Source organism: Aedes aegypti, chromosome 1, assembly GCF_002204515.2.
Source record: "Aedes aegypti strain LVP_AGWG chromosome 1, AaegL5.0 Primary Assembly, whole genome shotgun sequence".
Classification (NCBI taxonomy): domain Eukaryota; kingdom Metazoa; phylum Arthropoda; class Insecta; order Diptera; family Culicidae; genus Aedes; species Aedes aegypti.
Window position 1 is genome coordinate 117,719,693 of NC_035107.1, and position 20,839 is coordinate 117,740,531.

General features: G+C 36.4%; 1 protein-coding gene across 1 annotated transcript in view; it reads right to left on the reverse strand.

Annotated features, from left to right (window-relative positions):
- The window catches only part of LOC5566101 (zeta-sarcoglycan), a 323,275-nt gene that overhangs the window by 150,718 nt on the left and 151,718 nt on the right, over nt 1-20,839 (reverse strand). The gene's annotated exons all lie outside the window — the stretch shown is intronic.

The window sequence follows — 20,839 nt, forward strand, 5'->3', positions numbered from 1 at the left end:
CCTTCTTCTTCTTTTTGGCATTACGTCCTCACTGAGACAGAGCCTGCTTCGCAGATTAGTGTTCTTATGAGCACTTCAACAGTTATTAACTGAGAGCTTTCTTGGCCAAAGTTGCCACTTTCGCATTTCGTATATCGTGTGGCAGGTACGATCATACTCTTTGCCCAGGGAAGTCAAGGAAATTTCCATAACGAAAAGATCCTTGACCGACCGGGAATTGAACTCAGACACTTTCAGCATGGCTTTACTTTGTAGCCGCAGACTCTAACCACTCGACTAAGCGAGGCTCCATTTTGCATGTGTAGGGTTGCCAAATAATGGATGCTGTTACTTTTGAAGTTTAAACATTTGCAAACAAGTAGTATTGAAAATAGTACTTAGATAGGACTACCAGTATTCACCTTCCAAAGTAAAACAATTGAAAAAAAAAACACAAGTACAGCTCAAAAGCCTCCAAGACATACACTCCCGTGCATAAGTTTAGGTTCACCCCCTAAAAAACATACAAAAGTGTTCAGTCCATATCTCTGTGATTACACGTCCGATTGAAACTCTCTAAGCCGCATTCGAAAGGCAAAGAGTTATTCCTACTTCGTATGTATTTTTCCAAGAACATTTTTTGAATTTTATACTAAATTTTTACTTTAAGTTATGACATTTTTCAAAAAACACACTGAAAAACATAGCTTATTTCCTCAGCATTGGATCGACCAAAATTTTAAAACAAGGTGTCACTAGAATCGTAATCTTATATTTTTGAAGAGCGCTTACGAAATTTTTGCGGAAAAATCTGAAAACTTTTCAAAATCAATGAAATAGTCATTCAAGTCATCGTGCAAAAGTTTGGGTTCACCAACAACATCATCAAAAACAGGGATGTTATCTATAACACGAATTGAGACTAAAATAGCAGAATTTTTACATATTCTTATCACTAGCAAAAAAAGATGTAAATATTCATTTGTGTGGGTAAAATGAACAGCTGTTGGTGGTAAAAAGAACATCATGCAAAAATTGAGAGCAAAACGAATATTTCTGAAAAGTTTTATTGCCTTACCGAAAATATATCCATTAATGATTGTAACCCATTCAAAGAGAAATCTAAAGGTTTTAAATTTGACCTCATATCATAACGATATTCACCTCACTGAAAAACCTCATGTCTTCCGAGCTAAAAGTTACGTCAGTTCTAATGTTCTAACGTGGTTTTCTTAAATCTTAGTTTTCATTGATATTTTCACTTCAATTGTCCTACGTATCAACTCGAACACTCTGATTTATGCTCTAAATCATGCGTGCGTGATAAAAAATTATCGAAATTTGTTTTTTCCCGATAAAAGGCAAGGTGTTCATTTTACCACCACTTCCCCTATACAAAATTCAAAAAAATGTTTTTGAAAAAATACTTACGAAGTAAGAATAACTCTCTGCCTTTCGAATGCGGCTTAGAGAGTTTCAATTGAACGTGTAATTACCCAAACTTTTGCACGATTTGCATCATACTGAGGGGTGAACCCAAACTTTTGCACGATGACTTGACTGACTGTTTCATTGATTTTGAATATATTCCAGATTTTTCCGCCAAAATTTCGTTGGGTTTCTTCAAAGAATATAAGATTACGATTCTAATGACACTTTGATTCATAATTTTGGTCGACCCAATGCTGAGGAAATTAGATATGATTTTTCAGTGTGTTTTTTGAAAAATGTAACACCTTTAGGTAGAAATTTAGTATACAAAATTAAAATTTTTTTTTGGAAAAATACATACGAAGTAAGAATAACTCTTTGCCTTTCGAACACAGCTTTAAGAGTTTTAATAGGACTTGTAATCACAGAGATATGGACAGAACACTTTTGTATGTTTTTGAGGGGGTGAACCCAAACCTTTGCACGGGAGTGTATAAGTCACTTTTGAAGCTACGAGTTAGAAGAGACATTTTTGCAAATAACTTCTTACATCAATATGAGCAATGAAAGTACAAATTGCAAGTTTTTATTTGGAGAATAATGAAATTGGCGCTTAGGACAGTTTTGCGATTATGCGTATATTATATGTCATTTATGCAAATTGTAGCTCTTTTGACCAGAAACAACTTTCCCTTCTATACCAAGGTGCTCAAATGGCTTGATCTTCCGTTTTTGATTTTTGTCCCGTATCTCCATATATTCAACGCACTGTGCGGCGCCGTTATTGATCAATAATATGAGAGTTGCTAGAATGTGCACTTCGAGAGTAAGCAAAAAGTCCCATCACGTATTCATTTTTTAATGGTCTTCAGAACACACGTTTACGTAAAATTACGTCATGATAAACTTTTTGAATTACTCTAGAGATTCAATTAAAGAAACAGACTTTTGCTGATGATCCTACCAAACGTCATTTGAAAGATTTATCAACCGTCCGAAATTGTGGCGGTTTTTACCAAGCATCTATTTAGTTATCTTGAAATGGATTCATCCATGAAATCCTCGAAGAATTTGCTAAGGAGTCTGACAAGAGATAACTCCACATATTCAACAGGAATTCTGTCTGAGATTGCTTTTGGTTTTTTTACTATTTGTTTTTTGATTGTTCAAAATGTTTCCAATAATCTATATCAGAACTATTTAATTGATTTTGAATTTCTCAATCAAGCCCTCAGAAATATCTCAAAATATTTTTCTGCCTCTAAAACTCTTCTAGAGGTGAATTTATCTTAATACTTTTGCAAGAATTCAACTATGGAACTTTTTTTTACAGAATAACAAAATGAAATGTTTCAGTAATTGTAACAAAGAACATACTGAAAACTTTAAAGGGATTTCACGAATTCTCAATCTACGGTCCCATCGCCGAGGGTTCTTCACCATATTTTAAGAAAATTTCTTCATGCATTACTTCTCGAACCTTATCGAAAACCGCTCCCAAAATCTCCTTATAAAGTTTTTTAAAGAATCACTTCAAGATATTTGTTTTGTTTTTTAAATAATTCTTTCTATTTTGGCAGATGCCTTCTGATATATATCTTCAAGATATTGTTTCAAAACTCGAGCATCGGAATTAAATGACTGCGTAAAGTCATTCAAAAACAATTTTCTCTAGAAATTTTTGATGAAACACAACCTGCGATTATGTATAAAGTTTGTTTGGCGCGTTACAAACTGATCGCAGAGGGCACTCTGTAGGCGTATGGGAACCTCTGGGGACCTATAATATCTTTTTGAGATTCTCTGAAAGCAACCCTGCGTAAACCTTTGAGATCACCTGAAGAATGGAAACCATTGTGAAACGGTAGAGAACGATAAACGACTTGAGATCCCAGAAGACGGAATAAGTGTAGTGGTTCAAATCAGGGCCGTACATTGTCATTTAATTGAAAGCATTTTCAGTCCCAAACTGACTGACTCAAGCTTGCCTTTCAATTGAAACTCTACTGTTTCGATCCAATCAGAAAAACCTTTCCTTTCATCACAGTAAGCGTAGTGTCTCATTTCTTTCGTGCTGCTTGTGCATCGCGGGTCAAATTGGCTCTCCCAAATCCACGCGATTTTTTACGGAGACAGCGACAAACAATCGCCGCGAATTCGTTACTGTTTCGCAGCATTCACAGTTTAATAAGCGTTTTTAAGCCGCAGCGACACGATTTCAAAGCGATTTTTGTCGCGTCAGTCTAGATGGTTTCATATAAGAGTACTTGGAGTAACACAACAACGAAATCGTGGCGATGTCGCTGTCGCTGAAAAAATCGCGTCTGGGATTTCAATCGGTAGACTCCAATTTTAGGAGCTGATTAATTCAAATGAATATGCCCGCATAGTTTCTATATCTTTATTGATTGCCTAACAATTTGCATACATAACCATGGCAAAAATAGGTAAAATTCAATTTCAAGCATTTTGATGGATTTCAATGAAATCAGATGAAACAAAATTCTTATTCTTTCATTTCACCATTCTTGTTCGTTGCTTTTAATCAGGTAATAAAACGAATGAGAGTGGAACGAAGAACGAAGCAATCACTATCGAGACGACACAACCAAGCCTTCGTGTTTCACAAAATGGTTTCGAAAATGCACAGCCCTAGTTAGAATACATACCACTTGAATACCGCTTGAAGATAGTCTTTAATGAGCTTCAGATTACAGTAACGACTCCCTTCGGAAGGAATGTTTTGATACCGAGCTGATCAAGCTAAGGGCCAAACAATTTCGTTAGTTAAATTAGAAATAGGAAATGGAAAACCGTTGAAAAAAAAAACAGGACACTCTTTTGAAACCCTAAGAATCTATTGAAATTTCTTGGAAAGCGCCAACAAAATTTAGGAAACATCTGAGATCCTTGAAAACACGATTTTTTAGAGGCTTCCAGATGTTTTTGTAATACTGAAAGTACAGACTGAATTCACTGAATTCGGAGCATTATACTGAAGTTACGATAAAATTTATTTGAAATCTTAAAAATAAAATAATTTGTCGTAGATCTTCACAAAGAGATGGATGAACTCAGTTATCTCTATTTTTAGTAAATATCATCATGAGAATACAGAAAATGATCACCCATGAGAACACATTGCCAAACGAGGGGGATTATAATTAAGCCCAGTGCCAATGTTCCCGTTTTTCAGTAACGTAACGTCATTCCATCCATGGCGTCATAAAGTTTCTAATGAATGATGTAGCATCGTTCTAAATATCGCGAGAAAAAACTTGTATTTATGCATCTAGAGGTACAGGGTCTTTCTTACGTACTTTCTCACACGCAGATAGTATAATGCAAACATTGCCTGCGTGGTTGCTCATGGTTTCTGTTCCCGTTACAATTTTACTAGACAGACAACACATTTCAACTTTATGTGAAAAATTTGTAGATATATATAGCGGAATAGGGAGTTTTTCTCGGTCAAGTTGTCTGAAAGTTTACAGAAGAAGCACTACGTTCCTATAGAGATAAAGCCGGCCTCTTAGCTTAATGTTCTTATGAATACTTCCAAAGTTATTAACTAAGAGTTTTCTTTACCAATTGATAATTTTTGCATTCGTGCGGCAGGTACGAAGATAACCTAAGCAGTTAGAAGTTCTGATTTTACTTAAGTAATGAACTGAAAAGTTCATTTCTCGTAGATTTTAAGTTCCTTAGAAACTATATCGCTGGAAATGAGAACATAACGGATACTGACTGAACTTGATTGATGTAAAAACATATGAAAAAAGAAATACTTAGAATTACTGTATTATTCCATGTGATTTCAAACTTTTTAGGGTTTTATAGCATTCGATAATGTGATTTCAAAACGTCACTGGATATGTGGACCCTTAACAGTGTTGTCAAAAACTCAATTTCTCATAACTCACACTTGAGATTTTTCGTGCGTGAGTTGTCAATCACGCAACTCAGCCGTCAAAAAATCATGGATGAGTTGGCTCACCTTTTTGACTCAATGTCTCTACAGTTTACTCACACACGGCAATAATATCTTGTTAGTCTGGTAAAATTATAGTACCGTAATCCGGGGTAACATTGATCATTTTTTTAAATATTTCTTAAATATTTGGTTCGAAAATGCAATAGTTGCAAATTTTATATTTTTAAAACCAGTACTGCCACCCATAGCTCGTGACTATACACTTAATTTTGTTTTTTGAAAGGTTTAAGCATGTTAAAAGAAATGTTTTAAGTGATTTTTTTATTTAGCTGATATGGTGTAACATTGATTACCTATGTAAACAACGTTCGGTAAAATTGAAAATGTCGTTACCTACTAAAATCATGGCCCCTGAAGTCGAATATGAAGGCCAAATGCTTACAAGTCATTTACTTTTTGAGTTATTTTAAAATTAAAAACATCTCGAACCACGGAATACGCCTAAAGGTAGGCAATTTCCTATGGGAAAGTTACATTCTTAACAGTAATTCGTTTTTGTTGCCTAATTGAACATATTTATGAACGGAATCGTTTTCGGCGATGCTGTTTTTAGTAAGAACCGCATTTTCCTTGCTCATATCATTTACAGAACTTATGTGAGACATGAATGTTTGATAGTGTCATCCTTAACCATTGAAATCATTGTTTGGAAAAGTTGCCAAATTTACGCATAAGGTAAACGCAATTTTCGCAAAAATCTTCACTTTTATCAGCTGATGAATATAAGAAAGAGAAGCACCATCCATGATTTGGAAATGTTCCATCAATAAATGATAATGCGAACTTTTTATGAGATGGGTCATTCCGATCAATATTACCTCGTTGATCAATGATACCCCGGATAACGGTAATCCTTTCTAACGTAAACAAAAACATTCGGGTTTCACGAGTTTTTGACGGCTTTTGCCACTGAATCATTTTTCACGGCTTGAGTTGATTGAGTGATTTTGCGTCAAAATCTCATGCGTGAGATTTGCAAAGCAGATCTCTAATGAGTTTGCTCTCAAGGGAGAGCGTATTGATTAAGATTTGAGTGTGAGTTTATCAACACTGACCCTCGAATCATGGAAAATTAATTTTCGGAGTGATCGTATAACCTTTCCGTACACCTCCTTGTTTAAGTAATTCAAAAAATCATAAACTCTATGACGTAAATGAGGTGATGGAAGCGGTGGCCTAGCGCGTACTTTTCTGCACCCATTCTCCTGTTTGCTTTTTATTTATAAGCATCGTCTGTAAGTATAGAGAGAGCAACACTAACCAACTGGCTGATGAGTTAAGTATGGTTCGGTTCGCGAGCGCATATCTTCGGTCACATCTTGAGATGACAGTACCGAAAAGAGTACGCACATGTATTGACGGTTGCACGGCTTGTGCACACATCGGAATGATTGATCGGTATGAATCACGGACGTGTGCCACACTGTTTTTGGGAGATGATTTAGTGCACCATGAATCACAGGTTGGGAGATAGCTGTTGTGGTTGTTTATGTAAACAACTCCAAAATATATTGTATGCTGGTGACTTTTTCTAGCTGATTGTATGTTTTCAAACCTCAGATGCTAATTCCGGCATTGGAAGAGGAAAACGAATTATTGCTAACTTTTTTTACATCTGACTTACCTGAATTACCTCAGGGATGTCAAAAATCCTTGTTTGCGGATGACACAGGAAGGAGTCTGTGTGTCATTTGTAGCCGATTGCAAAAAAAATTGGATTTTTTTTTCGTACTTGCGAAAATGAGAGATTTTTCCTAATGCTTCCAAAACTCAATTAATAATATTCCCACATAAATTAAAAGCTCTTTATTTGAAGCCTTCAAGTAGACATGTTGTCACTATTAGAGGGGTGTCATTAAAATGGTCGGATGAAGTTAAGCATTTAAGTAAAATGAGTATTATAGGTACCAATACCTTAAATGGTCTGGTGACAATTCATAGTTCTTCATCATCAAAGGTTACTCGTTTAGCAAAAGACAAGAAAAATCCTCCCTGCTTCATCTTCTTCCCTTCCAGTTCACTAAGCTTCTAACTTTGCCCTCGACGCGTACGCCACTACAAACATCATGAGAATTATGGGAAGCACGTCCCATTCGCATTTTGAACCGACCCGAAAGCCAAAGATTCCACACGATGGATTCGACAGAGTAGTAACGGAAACGTTCATTCCTAGAGCGCTTACCCTTTCCCATGCCACCCATGACAAAAAGTCAACTTACAACTTTGGATTTAATTTCCTTCAAAAGCAAATCTCATTTCCTTTTAAAGTTACCGAGGCGAACCGAACGACTACCTTCTTGTGGACTGGACTGGGTTGAGAGTGAGCACATGTGGAAATGACTTTTCTCTGGAGCAATGGAGTGTGATTGCCTTCCCGACAAGGTGAATCTATCAGAATTATTACTTGATATGACATGCACTGTCGTGAATCGCAAGTCAGTCCCATCTGTAAAAAGTAGGCATTAAGAAAATGGGCTGTGAAGTTTTCAAACTCGTTTTCCATACAAATATTCAAAAAATCTAGAGGATTGGAACATGTTCCAATAGTGGGACTGATATGCGGTTACTTTTCATTAAGAAACAATTTAACTTGCTCTAATTTTTCCGAACTAATCATTTTATTTTATTAGTGCAGCTGAAAGAGCATTGGAAAAGATGTTGAAAACTGAATTCAACTCAATTTTGACGAAAACGCAGATGGGACTGACTTGCGATTCACGGCAGTGCAGCTATGGTAATATTTTGTAACGGTTGTAAATGGCATGTAAATGCAGAATGTTGTTGGTATATTTATAATTTTGCACTACATTGTATCAAAATACCGGTGAAAATCAATTAGGGTTAAAACTATATGGCTTGAGCTTGAGATTGATCTTGAGCTTGATTGGCCGCCCGTGGATTTTACTCCAGTATCGCCAGATCAGCTGCACTTACACAAGGAACTAACCGAATGACTGTTTGGGACTAACAGACACCCTCAGTGTATAAGTGCTGGTGATCTTCTATTTTTAGGCAACAATGGCGCCTGCCACGTCAGACTGCAGACCAATGTGGGGAAGGGGGAGGAAATGGTGTTGCACTTATACTAGCCCACTGTAGACCGTGAAGTCCGACTGCATCTACGCTAGTTCTTGCGGAAGTGTATGGATTGGGGAAAAGGCATGACAGATAGGTTTGCTTTTGTGGTTAGCAGACTGCCTATGTATCAGGCGTAATGAAGGGCTGCGCGTGGAAGAATGGAAGCGTTAGGGAAACAGTTTCTCGTCCGTCTCTGGTTCTAGCGTTTGCTAAGAACGAATAGTTTGAGTGTGATAGATTAAGAATGAATAGAAGCAAGTGAGAGGTATACAACTACAAAGTACGAGGAATGGGACGGGCCTGGGATTGAACCCATGACCTTCTGCTTATGGAGCAGAAGCGGTAGCCATTAGACCACCAATCCCGTCTATCAATTAGGGTTAAAACTATACATACTACTGAATCTATGACGAAAGATTGAAAGACAAAAGGTCGAAAGGACAGAAGGTCGAAAGACAAAAGGTCGAAAGGACAAAAGATCGAAGAACAAAAAAGAAGGGACAAAAGGTCGAAAATCTTTTTTTTTCAAAGAAGGAAAAATTTCCCTCCAAGCAAATCGTTTTCAACCTTTTGTCTTTCGACCTTTTGTCCTTTCGACGTTTTGTCTTTCGACCTTTTGTCCATAAACCATACTACTATATATACTATAAACTATATATAAAACTATATATACTATAAACTATATAAATTTTACCCATTTTTGGGTAAAAAAGCCTTAGCCTTCCTAAGCCGAGTAGTTAGAGTCTGCGGCTACAAAGCAAAGCCATGCTAAAGGTGTCTGGGTTCGATTCCCGGCCGGTCCAGGATCTTTTCGTAATGGAAATTTCCTTGACTTCCCTGGGCATAGAGTATCATCGTACCAGCCACACGATGTATGAATGCTAAAAATGGCAACTTTGGCAAAGAAAGCTCTCAGTTAATAACTGTGGAAATGCTCATTGAACACTGAGAAGCAAGCTCTGTCCCAGTGGGGACGTAATGCCAAGAAGTAAAAGAAGAAGAAACCGGGAATCGGACCGAGACATGTACCTAAACACTGGTGTGTACCTGATGTTCCTACCATTTTGGCTACTGATACGCTTGAAGTGGAGAGATACATAAACTCAACGAGATCTGCATCTTCTCAGTTCATCTGAACATAGTCATGGCCTTTTGATATGATATGATATGCTATAAAGGTCGGGTCATGTGGCTGTTTGTTTGGATGCGTGGTGTGATGCATGAAAAATCGATCTCATATTTTGCGGGTGCGGATACTCCCGCAATCAAAAGGGTCAACTTTCGGGTGAACTGGCTTTTTGGTTCGGGTTAACCATTCGACAACCAACCGTGGCAGGGGTGATTTTGAATTGAAATGTCACAGGGAAAAGAGAAAAATTTATCTTGAACTGAATTGCACGACGTGTAAGAATCGCTTTGATCACCTGTTGATTGGCGGTTTCGACTTTTTTTTTTGCAAGACGCTGTGTTCCAAATATGAGTGTAAAATTGGATATTTTCTAAAATCCACAAAAGGATAAATAAAGACTTGCAATGAAATAAACCAGGACCTTACAATTTTTGGGAACCGGTGATTTTTGCAGCATAAAACGATTCACTTGGAATTTTTACTTGAAAAATTGTTGATTTTAAAAAATGGACTAAAAGCTAATTTTTTTAATAACTCGAATGAAGAAGGAAGCGGCAAATTAATAAAAGCTTTAAAGCCACTGGATACGGCACTTAAGTCTTGGGAGGAATCAAAACGGTGTTTCTAAATTTTTCCCGATCTTTCGATTTAGAGTCTAGTCTTCTTCTGTGGAGAATTCTAATTTATCGTTCTTCATGCCATAACAAAAGGTTGAAAAGTTTCAATGGAACCATTGGTTATCACTGGACTACGGAAACCTTTTAAGGACTTTAATTAAACTTCAAACATTACTTGGGTAGTTATTCGTAAATCTTCGCCTGCAATTCTAACGAATCAACTAGATCAATGCAACAAGTTGTAAAATAAAGGGCAAACATTCATTATTGTAAAATATCACCCAGCTAAATGGGAAAATCCATAAATCACCCATCAACCGAGCCACAAAAACCTTTAATCTTCTCCGATCAATAAACGCTCTTCGGCAATAAACAAACAATTCACAAGGCGAGGGAGAGGAACGTGGAAATTGATTTAATGAGAAATGCCCATAAAATTCAATCGTTCCATCTGATCACAGTTTCACAAACCCACCCAGGTTTCCACCCCGAACAAACCTCTCAATGAACTTTACATCAGATTCTGCAGCAGAGACCAGACACAAACTGCACTCATATCGACAATCATTTTTAACTACTTTTGGGAATCGGGGATTTCGCCAAACTATGAAACAAACTGCACTTACAGATGCAATTCAGAGAGCTCCATATGGTCGCTTTTCGCTTCAATTCCCATCCATGAGGTTTATTTGCGTTTTGATTCTTGGAATGTTTCTTTTCGACGTGTTTTTGGAATGCTCACCGTCCGTCGAGGTGATACTGCTCTTGTAAATAACCCATTCCAGTAAATTACTCAAGCAATCGAATTGTTCCACTTCGATCGCATAAACACATCTGGCTCGGGTGATCTATTTTTGAAAACCCGTGTGCATTTATTCTCCTCTCGCTGCTAGGAATGTATGGAACGTCTAGTGTCGGCTGCTAGACGGGTTTCTCCGGAATGGCTAGAGTGCAATTGAAATGTTTGTTGGTTTTTTAAACAAGATGTTGCTTTTTAAGGTTTCGATCATGATTGAATTATCATGGACCATACATACAAGAAGCGAAGAGGACCCGGACCCTTACTATTAAAAGCAATCGATTGAGTTGTATTAAAACTTTAAAATTATCGAGTCTAGTACACGACACTGAAGACGGCCTTACAGTTGAGGTTGAAATATGCGTATCTGTCATACGATACAAACTATAGTGGAATAAAAATTTATTATTAATCATTATTAATATTATGATTTTTGTAGCGTACAAATATAAATTTGAGAATATACAGTATTGGACAAAACATTTGCTACTTTTTCGATTTTTCATACAGTTATTTATGGACCGATTTGAATGAAATTTTGGCAGAATATCAGACATAACTTGAATTTTAACATACATTTTTGAGTGATTTTTCTAATCACAATTTCAAAAGCAGTAACGGTTTGACTAAAGTGAATTTTCTGATGATTTTTTATAAGCGATATAACTAAACATTTTGAAGGAATAGCTTCATGGTATCTTCAGCAAAGTTGTAGATGTTAACGAGATAAACAAGTTTGCTGAAGACAGTTTCTATGTAGGGCTATCAGATTTTGAGAAAAATAGTTTTGAATTTTTCGTTGAAAATTACACTTAAATTAAACCGTTATAACTTATAAACTCGTGATTGAAAAAATTATTCAAAAATATATTTTAAAATTCAAGTTATATCTGATGTTTGTGAAAATTTTATTTAAATCTGTCGATAAATAACTGAGATCTAGCTTACCAAAGATGGTCATTTTGTATGGAAAATCGAAAAAGTTGCAAATGTTTTGTCCAATACTGTAAATATGAATGTAGGCATTAAATTTTGATGATGTATCATCAAACTAAATTAAAGGTGGCTCCCAATACCATGAGCTACTGGAGGAATTCCTGAAGGACTTATTCCTGAAAAAAAAACAACAGGACGAAGTTCTGCAGGAACTCCTGGAAGAATCCTTAGAGAAACTTATGGAGGTATTCATAAAGGAACTTTTGAGAGAAACCCTGGTAGAGCTCGTGAGGAAATCCCCGACGAAATACCAGGAAGAACTCCTGGACGATCTGCTTAAAATCTCTCGAGGAACTCTTCGAAGACCTCTTAGAGGAATCCATGGAGGATCTCCTAGAGGAATTACATGAAGGATATATAGAGGAATACAAGGAGGAACTCCAGGAAGAATCCCTTAAGAAACTGATGAAACTCCAAGATGGAGAAATTTCTGACGAAACTCTTGGAGAAATTCCTGAAGAAACTCTTGGTAAAATTCCTAGAGGAATTTCTGATGGAACTCCTTTAAGATCTCCAGAAGGAACTCTTGTATGAAATCCTGAAGATACTCCTGGAGGAATTTCTGAAGAAATTCCTAAAGGAAATCTTGGAGAAATTGATGGAGGAATTTCTGGAGGAACTTCTGGAGGAACTCCTGGGGAAACTCCTGAAGGAGTTCTGGAGGCATTAATGAAAGATTCCATGGTGGAATTGTTGAAAACTCTTGGAAGAATTATTTAGGAACTCCTGGAAGAATTCAAAAAGGAACTCCTGGAGGATTTCTTGAAGGAACTCCTAGAGCAACTCTTGAAGGAGCTTTTGAAGGATTTCGTGAAAGATCTCCTGGAGGACTTCCTGAAGAAATTCTTGGATGAATCTCTGAACGAACTCTTGAAGGAATTCCTTCACGGGGTTTTTAGTAGATTCTTCCTGGAGGAATTCCATCAGGAAGTTTCTTCAGCAATTTCTCCACGAGTTCCATCAGAGATTTTTCCTGGAGGAATTCCTGAAGGAACTCCTGGAGAAATTCCTGAAGGAACTCCTGTAGATATTATTGAAAGAATTTCTGGAGGAATTGCTGAAAGAATTCCTAAAAGAATTCCTAAAGGAACTCTTGGATGAATTCCAAAACGAATTGAAGGTATTCCTGCAGGAACTTCTCCAAGAGATCCTTCATGGATTTCTCCAGGAGTTTCTTCACGAATTCTTCCAGGAGTTTCTTCAGGAAATACTCCAAGAGTTTCTTCAGGAATTCCTCCAGGAATTCTAATAGTAATTCCTCCATGTATTCCTCTAGAAGTTCCTCCAGGGAATCTTCCAGGAGTCCCTCCACGAGTTCCTCCAGAAGTTCCTCCAGGGCTTCCTCCAGAAGTTTCTCCAGAGCTCCTTCCAATAGTTCTTCGAATCCTCAACAAAACACCAGGAAGAAATCCTGAAGAAACTCCTTAGAAATCTCTAAAGTCAATGTAAAAAGCTCGCTGAAACAAGCACCTTCCAGCGAGCCGTCTTTTCGTCGTTACCATGATTGAAAAACAGTGCTCTAGAGGAATCTCTCGAGGAGTTCTTGGGGGAACCTCGGTAGTATTCCAGGAAGAACTCCTGGAGGAATCAATGGTTGAGCTCTTGCAGGAATTCCTCTTGGAGTTCTCGAGGAATTTTTCCAGGAGTTCCGCCAGCAAGTTCTCCAGGAGTTTTTGAAGGTGAATATGCATCGAAGCCAAATCTCAAGTTTTTAAGAGCACAAATCTAGAGAATCGGTTTGAGCTAAAAACTTGAACTTGGTCACACGCTGGTGATGACCAATCGATTAAGTTTTCAGCTCAAACCACTGTTTAGTTCTTTAGATTTGTGCTCTTGAAAATTTGAGATTTGGCTTTGATGCTTCACCTTAAAGAATTCCTCCAAGAGTTCCATCAGGAATTTTCCCAAAAGTTTCCAGGTTTCCTTCAGGAACTCCTCCAGGAGTTCCTACAGAAATTCTATCGAGAGTTATTATAGTGATTCCTCATAAAATTCCTTCAGGAAGTCCTGCAGGAGTTTGATGAGGTATTTTTCCAGGAGCTCCTTCAGGAACTCCTTCGGAAGCTCTTTCAGGATTTTTTTCAAAAGTTCCTTAAGGAAGTGCTCCAGAAATTCCTTCACGAATTCCTCCAGGAGTTCCTTCAGGAATTCCATGGATTTCACCTAGAGTTCCTTAAGGGATTCTTCCTGGAGTTCCTACATGGATTCCTCCTGGAGTTCCTAAATGGATTCCTCCAGAAGTTTTTTCAGGGATACTACCAGGAGTTCCTCCAGTATTTTTCCTAGTAATTTCTCCAGCCGTTCCTGGAATGCTGGAAGAGAATCATTTCCTGGTAGAATCTCTGAAGAGAGAATTCTCGGAGGAATCCCCAGAGAAATTTTTAATAAATGAATAAAAAAAATATCCCTGTAGAGATTCCTTGATGGACTTCTTGAGGGATACTCGCATAAGGATTTTTGCATGAATTTTTAGGGGTTTCTGAATTAACTCTCTATAAAGATTCCAGAAAGCTTTTAATTTAAAAAAAAAATCCTAATGATTTATAACAAAACTTTTAAAATAGAAAAATGTCTGTGTTAAAGATATTTTGTCAAAATATTTCATCCAAAATAATATGAGATTTTGACCAGAAATTCCCCTAAGTACACCTCTACAATTATTCTGGGGATTCTACATGGACTTGTTCAAGTAATCCGCTAAGCACTTTATTTTAATTGTATCCCGGATTGCCAGAAAAAATCACTTTGCGAATTCATCTAAGAGTATGTCCATCATTTTTAATTGATATTTTGCAAGGCCTTATCCTTAAATTCTTACAAAAATTCATCCAAAACTGTATTCATTTTTTTTTCAGAATTGATCCAACTAAAAATTCAGCCGTGGCATGATTTTTACGAGATCCGAACAATTTGTTTGCTTCGCGGACGACATGGATATTATTGGGAGAAAATTTGAAACGGTGGCAGATTTGTTCACCCGCCTAAAACGCGAAGCAACAAAAGTCGGGCTAATGATGAATGCTTCGAAAACAAAGTACATGCTGGTTTGCGGAACTGAGGGCCCGCCTAGGAAGCAGTGATACGATAGACGGGGATACCTTCGAGGTGGTGGACGAGTTCGTCTACCTCGGATCCTTGTTGACGGCTGACAACAATGTTAGTCGGGAAATACGAAGGCGCATCATCAGTGGAAGTCTTGCCTACTATGAGCTCCAGAAGAAACTGCGGTCAAGAAAGATTCACCCCGCACCAAATGCACGATGTACAAAAGGTGGTAGGTCAATTGGCATAAAGTCGTTTGACATAAAGCCGTTTGGCATAAAGTCGTTTGGCCTTATGGGTTTTTTGGCATAAAGTCGTTTGGCATAATGAAACCAAGATTTCTCAATTTTTCGCTTTTACGTTTCTATTGAATCTTTCTGATGACATCAGGCTTTTTTTTGGAGTCAATTGATACAAAATGACACTTTATTTAACAATCATTCGCTCTTGAATAAATTGAGGCATATTAGGAAAGTAACGGCCAATAGTATTTTATTTTTTATCCAGAAATTATCCTTCTTTCAAATACTAATTCTTCTTTTGAGTTTCGCTATTGGAACAAAGTTTTGCACTGTAGATTTTTATATGTTAAGCACAAATTTACCCTTCTTTTAATTGTTTTTTTTTTCTAACTATGATGTAACCATAATTATAGGTATGAAAATTGTTGATTTAAATTTCAATAAATTTCTCCTTCTTTTATGCATAGGCTGTTCTTTGGAGCTATAATTTTTAGGAAATTTTTTTTTGTTTCCAATTGACAAAAGGGCGGCAATCGATAACATTGATCTGCTCAAATTATCAGCGAAAAGAGAAGTCGATTACTGTAGTTACTTCGATGGGTTGTGCTACTTTTCCCCGAATGTCGGTTCCCCGAATGTCGTTTCCCCGAACGCCAGTTCCCCGAATGCCAGTTCCCCGAATATCCTGATTCCCCGACTAGCGCACTTCCCCGAAAAGTTTTTAACACTCATAACTCAACACTCATGTCGTAACTTTATACATTTCAGGGTGGTGAACGAATTGACCATCTAATATGCACCCTTCTGTATTTAATTGGCGGTTCTTTCGAGTTTTTCCGTCCTCAGCATTTTTGCCAACATGTGTATAGCCGAGAATACTTCCTTCTTTTGACTGTTCATCGTTCTTTCTCGTCACCACTTTTCGGGGAAACCAGTCATTCGGGGAAAAGCCATTACTTGGTTGATTCTGTACGCACTTTTTTATGTCTTTTCGTTTTATTATGCCGCAATATTTGTTGGCGTTCATTCTTCTATTGGTTTAATTATAAATTTTGCCTTCTTTTAAAAATGGGCTGCTCTTTATATGTATACTGTTTTAAATTTTATTATTTTGTAAAGCTAATTGTTAACCATTTTTATATTTTGCTGTTTTATCATTTCTTGCCAGATGTGTTCTTAGAATATAATCACTTTAGAACCTGCCAATATTCAACATATACTTTTTTTTTGGGACAAACGCGTGATCTCCTTCCGAGATATACTGGAAAAAATACTATTTCAATCACAAATTTTCCCTTCTCTCGATAATGGACGATATTTTTGATGTACATTTCTGAAATCAGAATTTATATTGAACCATTGAAAAGTTTTGTCACTAATATGTTCTTTTAAAGATGTGTTGTTCATTTATATAGGCTATCTTTACATTAAGCCGCTTTGATAGATTTTAGGATTAGAGCTTTTGATGTTTTGCAAAAACAAATCCATTTTTCGAGTGTTACGTCCAAACTGGGACAGAGCTTGATCTGCAGCGAAATATTCTATGAGCGTTTCCTTGATGAATAACTGCGAACTTTCTTTGTCAATTTACTATTTCCAAATATGTATATCGCAACAAGCTCGACGATACTCTATGTTCTGAGATGTAGAGACCCGTCACGATTTTTATTTAGTTCTGCTCTCTAATGTCACAACAATTTTTGAAATTTTTAGCTTGGAAAATCTCTGAACGAACACCACGCTTGTTTAGAACCTACTAAATTTTTTTGCTGTGGGCTCGGTAGTGTTGATCTCGGTAAAAGCTTAAAAATGCCTATATTAATTTTAGGTCAATCATTATGCCAAACGGCCGTTGTGCCAAATGACCATTATGGCAAACGGCTATTATGCCAAACGACCATTATGACAAACGAATTTATGCCAAACGGCTTTATGCCAAACGACCTTATGCCAAACGACTTTATGCCAATCGGGGTACAATCGTACAAAACGCTCATAAGACCGGTAGTCCTCTATAGGCATGAGACGTGGACTATGCTCGAAGAGGACTTGCAAGCTCTTGGGGTTTTCGAACGCCGAGTGCTAAGGACGATCTTCGGCGGCGTGCAGGAGAACGGCGTGTGGCGGCGAAGGATGAACCACGAGCTCGCTCAACTCTACGGCAAACCCAGTATCGTGAAGGTAGCTAAAGCTGGAAGGATACGCTGGGCAGGGCATGTTGCAAAAATATCGGACAACAACCCTGTAAAGATGGTGTTCGCTACGAATCCGGTCGGAACAAAAAGGCGTGGGGCGCAGCGAGCTAGGTGGATTGACCAGGTGCAGCAGGACCTGGAGAGCGTGGGTCACAGTCGAGGATGGAGAGAAGCGGCCATGAACTGAGTGAATTGGCGAAATATTGTTGGCTAGGCTTTATCAAGATAATTCATGTAAAGCAAAATAATGCATGTAATATGCAGGAAGTGTTTTGAATAAAATATTTTAACCAATGTAAGTTTTAATATTCTGAAATACTATCGTCGTAAGTAAATTTAAGAGATTATGCGTTAAACAGATTGATTGAGACTGTCCGGGATGACGAGCAAGTTGCTTTAAGTCCGGACATCATTTCTTAGCGCTATGTTTTACATTTATGAATATTAGAAAAGAAAATCTAAGTAAAAAATGGAAAACGCTGAAGTTGAAGTGCTGTGAGCGTTTAAAAGGTAGTTTTATTCTAATAAAAACTGTGTGAGTAAATAATTGTGAAGTACAATCAACAAGTGCCAAATCGCATATGTTTGAATTCAGTTGAGCAAATTGAACCACCAATTTGTAAATGTTTCTGTCTCTAAAGTATCATACAGCAAATGTCTGCATTTACGGTTCATAAGTATGACACACGATTTGATTTAAACATACTTTTTATAGATTTTATTCCAATATTTCGTTTTATAATAGCGCTGTCCAGATATTCAATAGTGTCCGGAAATAAAATCAAGAAATGTTACAAGTGTCCGGATTTAAAGACAAGACAAGCTTTATTGTTTCGATGATTTTCACAATTTTATTATAACATTTTAGGTAAAATTTGTTATTCTCGTTAAATTTAAATATAAAACTGAGTACAGGTCGGACTCGATTATCCGGAGACTCGATTATCCGATGACTTGATTATCCGGGATTCGATTATCCGCAGTTTAAGACTCGATTATCCGGAAAATGTTTTTTGATATGCTTGTTATTCAGTTTTTATGTATAAATTTGAGATAATTTCATATTGCAATATACAATATTAATGGTTTAGCTGTTTTAGACGTAGGAAGGATAAAAGGGGTTTGAAAATGTTTTTTTTGCACGCTGGTCAAATTTTTTTTTTTCTTCTCAAGACCTCTAATGCTCCTAGAAATAATTTTTGGCTACGCCACTGCATCATATAAATGAAAAAAAAAAAAATTACGTGAAAATATATAAAAAATTCCAGTTGTTAAGGAATTTTGTTTTTCAGATTTTATTGTTTTTTTTTTCTGAAAAGTTTAAATCTTAAGCTTTCATTTCATAAAAAAAGTTTGGAAATCGGCTGTTCAAAAATTATATATTATTTTATAAATTTAAAATTTAATGCGCTGAGACCTACAGTGTGAGCCATTAAAAAATGACTGATTTTTTATTTTCAAAAAAAAATATATAACTCAAAAACTAAAAAAACAACAGGGATGTAGAAAATTTGACAGTAAACGTAAATTTTCTGAACTTCCAAGAAAAAATAATAACCGAATAGCCCCTTTGGTCCCGAAGTCTTCAAAACACGGATAACGGATTTTTTTTTTCATGTTAGAAACAATTTTTGTAAAATTTCTTTATTTTTTGAAAAATCCAAATCTTAAGCTTTCATTTCTTCTAAGAAAATTGAAAATCGGTTAAGGGGTTTTCAAAAGTTATGGTTTCTTTAAAATAAAAATTTTGCAAAGTCGATTTTTCTATTTCGGAAATGGTCACCCTAATCAAAATATTTCGGATAAGGAACGAAAAAGCAAATTTTCACGGAATTCGGTAACCCACTAGATCGACTTTTCATGGAATGACTGAATTACACCATTCAAATTATTTCAGGTATTCTTCGTCAAATTCATCAATTCAGGAATGCATTATGAAATTTCATCATGGATCGCTATAGTTTGATGATAATAATAGTATGCGCGTTGCAATACATTATTCCATACATACGATGGGTGAAATTTATCCAGATATTTCTCTTCGTGTTTTTACAAGAATTATTCAAAAAATCTTTCAGAAGTTCATTTAGAAAAATATTTAGAAAGATACCATTTCTCATATTTCTTTCATAAATACCGTACATTCGGGTGAAATTGATCAGTAGGGTGAAATTGATCACCATGTCACTCAATTTTATTTCTTCCTAATGGAGCACAAATATCAATGTAACCTGCAGTGAAAAACCGTTGTTTGTTTTAACTATTGTAGAATTGTGTGTTGTGAAGTTTTAAGCGTCAAAGAATGTTTATTTATTGGCAAACATCCATAAACTTCTAGTTCTAAACAAGGATTTTAACATGTTATAAACCTGAAAGTTTGTGAGGATACTTAATATATTTCCTCAAATAAGATTTCGTCACCAAAACTCGCACCAATGCTCATTTGGTTGAAATATTTGATTTTCTGTTAGATATTTTGAAATCCCTTGGGAAATTGCCTACATTTAGGCGTCTTCCGTCATAATTCTTGAAACTTAGTTATTTATTGTTTATATAAATATTGTATTGTTAAGAATTTAACAAGCATATTCGGATTCAGGGAGCTCAAATTTATTATGTAGAATTGTTTCGAAAACTAACAATAATCGCAATGACAAGTGATCAATTTCACCCCGAAATGAGATCCCCCGATTTTATATTTTAGAGATTTTTTTAGCACTGAAATGACATTTGTAAGAAAATTTCGGTACATGAGCCAATGAGGCTTCCTTCGTACTTGTTTCTCTGCATTCCGTTGTTTGGTATTATCAACATTATGGAAAACAGATAAGAAAAAACCGTAAAAAATAATCAATTTCACCCGAAATTACGGCACTCGAAAAATTTCTCAAATAATCATCTAACACTCTAGAGTGTTTGTAATTTGAAAATAGGTATGTTTGAATAAAAGTTTCAAGTAATATCTCGAGGAATTCCTATAGGAGAAAGGGTACCTGTAGAAATGCCTAGAAGTATTACAAGGAGTTTCTGGTATACTGGTACTCACAAAAAAAAAACGTTTGGAAGAATTCCCACATGGTTTCTTGGAGCAATCACCCAAATATTATTTATTTCTATCAAGAAACGCTGGTATGTCTTTGGAAAAAAAAAATATAAAAAATTTAAAAAAAGTTTCACTGCAGAAAATATGTTATGTTGTATGCCCTTCTTCAGTAATTTCTAACTAGAGGGAAATCAGATTGTCCGACATTTAACCGAAAACTATTTCCCCGAATGCGTTTTACCCGAATGACGTTTTCCTGAATGTACCATTTCCCCGAAAAATCGTAATGTATTC